This window comes from Carlito syrichta, unplaced genomic scaffold, assembly GCF_000164805.1.
Source record: "Carlito syrichta isolate Samal-C Ts95f unplaced genomic scaffold, Tarsius_syrichta-2.0.1 Scaffold12223, whole genome shotgun sequence".
NCBI classification, from domain to species: domain Eukaryota; kingdom Metazoa; phylum Chordata; class Mammalia; order Primates; family Tarsiidae; genus Carlito; species Carlito syrichta.
The window spans coordinates 1-4,248 of NW_006956319.1; the positions used below are offsets into that span (position 1 = coordinate 1).

At 48.0% G+C, this 4,248-nt stretch overlaps 1 pseudogene; it reads right to left on the bottom strand.

Moving 5' to 3' along the window:
- Positions 1–2,947: 2,947 nt before the first annotated feature.
- LOC103257709 lies at positions 2,948–4,244 on the bottom strand (annotated as a pseudogene).
- Positions 4,245–4,248: the final 4 nt, after the last annotated feature.

A 4,248-nucleotide genomic window follows, 5' to 3' on the forward strand; every position in this document is an offset into this window, starting at 1 on the left:
CATCTTATAAATACCTAATAATAATCTCCATTAATTAATTAATCCCCAAGCATTAATTAGAAGTACTTGTGACAAAATTCATCTGCGCTTTCACCAATTGATAAAATAACCACACAAAGGTGTTTTATTATTTTTTTTCTAAGTCATTCTACTTTTCGGTTTATAGGCAATTCCTTTCAGAAAAATTAGCTATTTAGGTCTCCTCACCCCCGCCTCTGTTTCCCCTCAAGGAGTCTTACCTGCATAATGTACTGGAATATCTACCTTTGGCCCAGTGACTTAGTGTCCCTCCTCCAGGCTGAGGCCAGTGATGGTGGGCTACTGGCAGCAGGAATGAATCAGCGGGTAGTGATTTTCCCGCAGTCCTTTGATACATTCCCCGTAGAAAATATAGTTTTATACAAGAAATTTAGAATGGGTATCTGCTTACTGCATACTTCCCAATACAATTTCTTGAGTTAAAACTTTACTAATGCACAGCCTAGGCAACACAGAGAGGCCTTATGTCGATAGAAAAATCAAACAATTAGGTGCATGGTGGCGCATGCCTGTAGTCTCAGCTAATGAGGAGGTTGAGGCAGGAGGATCACCTGAGCCTAGGAGGCTGAGGTGAGCTGTGATGGTGCCACTATACTCCAGCCTGGAAGACAGAGTGACCCCCAACTCAAAAAAATAAAAATAAAAAAACACTATACTAATGCAGAAGTTGATAGTTCATTCTAAGATTAAATAAAGTTCATTTGAAAAAAGTACTTTTGATAAAACTTTTAAAAAGCTTTTGATAAACTTCTGCATCCCTTGATAAAAACCCTGGAATATCTAGGCATAAATGAATATACCTCCAAATACTAAGAGTCATCTACGAGAAACCCACAGTCAGCATACTGCTAAACAGACAGAAATTGGAACCTTTCCCCTGACAACCGGAGCAAGACAAGGATGTCCATTCTCACCCCTCCTTTTCAACATAGTTTTGGAAGTCCTAGCTAGAGCAATCAGACAAGAGAAGGAGATCAGTGGTATCCAAACATTAAAAGAGCGAGTCAAGGTATCCCTCATTGCAGGTGACATAATTCTATACCTCGAAAACCCAAGAGAATCTGTCAGAAACCTCGCTGCACTGATAAAGGACTTTAACAAAGTCTCAGGGTATAAAATCAATGTGCAAAAGACAGTCACATTTCTTTCTTTCTTTTTTTTTAACTTTACAAAGCAGACATTTATTGACAACCTATGTAGAACTTCTAAAGAAACAAACTCAAGAAAAAAAACTCTTCCATAGGTAACAAAATAATCTAGTGTTTAAATTCCTTCTCATCCAGTGACTTTATTCCATAAACAGTATGTCGGTGGGGCACAGTCAGCCTCCTTTTACCAAGAGTGAAATGGTTGTGTGACACTTGCTACTTGTTTGTTCCTTAAGCAAAACAAGGCTGCAGTGACATTGTCATGACTGATGTGAAGGAATCAGTTCTGTGTCCTTCAGGGGTAGGTGCAGAACCCCTTGTAATTACTGGTTCACTATCTAACGTGTTAAAAATAAAAACGAAAACAGCATTGGGAAGAAAGTTCCCCTTCTTTGCATCTGACAGTGCAGCTGAGTCTCTCCCTTCCTCTTAGAAAATCAAGTTTTCACCGCAAGTTTAATAAATTAAAAAGAAAACAGAAAGCAACTGGTTAGCAAACGTGAACCTCCTTCAAGGTCTCTTGTAAGGTAACATGTTAGGGGTTACATGCGACTCAGAATATTCACAAGCTCATGACATGCTCCCCAGACTCAGAACCAGCTGTCACGTTTAGCAAGTCCAGCAGAGTCGTCTTTTCAGCGTGAGCTTTTCTGAGCATTAACGAAGTTCCATATGGAACAGCAAAGGAGCACTGGGGACAGCAGCTGACTCTCACAACCCACCCTTTCAGGCATAATCAGAGGTCAGTCTCCAGGCTTTGGTCCCTTCTGCTGTGTCTTCACATTCCCTAAGAAAGCTGTCATGTGGCTGGAACTGGCCTGTTTCAATCTCTGATTGTCGAAATGAGGATGTCTGGTTTTTGGAAATTATAGAAATCAAGTCAGAAAATCCTGGCAAAAGCACAAATAGTCTGTGTCCTAAAATTTGCCACAATCACCTCATCTTGCAAATAAAATGATGCCATGATGTTCAAGTGCCCGAAAACCTCCTGCTTAATTTTTCACACCTCTTTGCACAAAGTACTGTACTGTCTGACTAGATTCTTTGGTAGGACAGCGTTCACCTAATCTAATTTTTTTTAAAGAAAGAAACTGAAGAGCCACATTGCATGTCAAAGCTGATTTGTGACTCATCCCAGAGGCACCTGTGTTGGGTGGCACACTGGAGGCAGTTCAGTGTGGGCTCAGTTTATCATACCTCAGCCTTGCGTGTGGGGGAGAAGGAACACAACTACCCCCTTCAGTCCTGTGCGAGGGTCCCACAGTCCATCAGAGCTGCTTCAATTCAACAGGGAAGAAACATCTGAAAACACAGGGCCCAGTTTTCTTAGCTTGATAGAAGAATATCTCGAAAGTAGCAGAGAAGTCAACCCACAGGAAGTATAAGGCAGGTGAGAGACTGGAAGACCAGGAGCAGTGGGGTCACAAGCTGCGCCCTTGCCCAATCTCTGCCTGAGGACAGTTGTCACAATACTGTGGGACATAGGAACGAGACACGCATAGCCCATGCCAACACCATGCAGGACTGCGAACACCCTCTGTCATGAGTAGAGCAGAGTCATGCAGATGGGGGTCGCAAGGAAAGGTGGCAGAACACCATGATCAAGTGTGTGCACCAGCAGTGGTCCGGGAGGTATGGGCTGTCCCTGCCGCATCTTTGCCCCCAACAGTGACCATTCTCAGCTGGCACTATGCCAAGTACAGCTTCCAGCAAGCCAGTCATGACCAGCAGGAGGGAGCTGCGGGCACATCCCCCAGCTCTCAGTCCATGCTTGCCAGAGAGTGGAGCGGTGCGGGCAGTGGGTCCGCTGGTGGGGCCGCGACACCCATGACGTTGTCTGATTTGCAGGTGGGGGTATGCAGAGGTGCTCTCCTGCCCACCACGCACAGCACCTGGACTGCGGCCAGGCTGTGGATATGGCTGTTCTCTGTGAAAGACAGCAGTTTATCTACGAGCTTGGGCACCGTGTACTCTTCATCCAGCTGCTCTGTCTTGTGGCTGTCGTCAATGTTGGGTGAGCTATCTACGATGACAAGGAAAGACTTCCATGGAGTGATCTTGTCCTGGATCTGTGTGGACCTTGATGTGCTGGTACAGCCAGTTCTGCTGTGGAAACGTCCAGAAGCAGACCTCACACTTGAAGGGCTTGGAGCCCGTGTGTATCCTGCTATGTTTCAGGGTCTCCTTGGAGGCGAAGCTCTTGCTACACGTTTCACACATGAAAGACCTTTCACCTGTGTGACACCACTTGTGGTAAATCAGCATATGGTTCTGAGTGAATCTTGCATCACACTCATCATAGACAAAAGGCTTTTCCCCCGTACGAATTCTCTTGGGCGTCTTGAGTGCGAGGGCCGCGAGAAGCATGCTCTGTGCAGTCAGCGCAGCCATGCGGCGGATCACCCATGTGCCTGCGCTCATGTAGCCGCAGCGCCATTCTAGGGGTCCAGCCCTTGCCGCACTGGTTGCACTGGTGGCGCTCGCTGCCACCCTCCTGCACCGGCAGCACGTGGCGCTTGAACTTCTTCCTGCACAGCTCAAACGGGAAGTGGCGCTCTCTGCTGTGCACATGGCGCTGGGGACTCTTGAGGTTGTAGCGTTTGGCGAAGGTCTAGCAGCACATGTCGCAGCGGTACATTACATCGGCCGCCGCGCAGTGGGGCGGCCAGCTTCGCTTCAGGAAGCTCTTCTCCTATAGGAACGCCTTGGCACACTGTGCCCTTAAAGCTGCCCCGCTTCCTGCCCGCCTCATCAGACTCCTCTTCCTTGTCTTCCTCCTCCTCCTCAGGCCCCGCCCTCTGCAGTGTCACCTCCCCCCTGGGCACCCAGCTGGCCCTCCAGGCTACCAGCCTGCTCCACAGCGGCGGCACCAACCGGGCTCTGGGCCTGGGGGCACCTGCAGGCCCCCTCAGCAGCCTCCACCCTCTTCTCCTGCTCTCGGAGTTCCCTCGTGTACCTCTTGGGGATCTCCACAAAGACCTTCCTTCCCACCAGCCTCCCGCTGGCCCTCCAGATTTTCGGGTAGAGAGGCTTGGCGGCCTCCTTCTTCTTGTCCAATTTT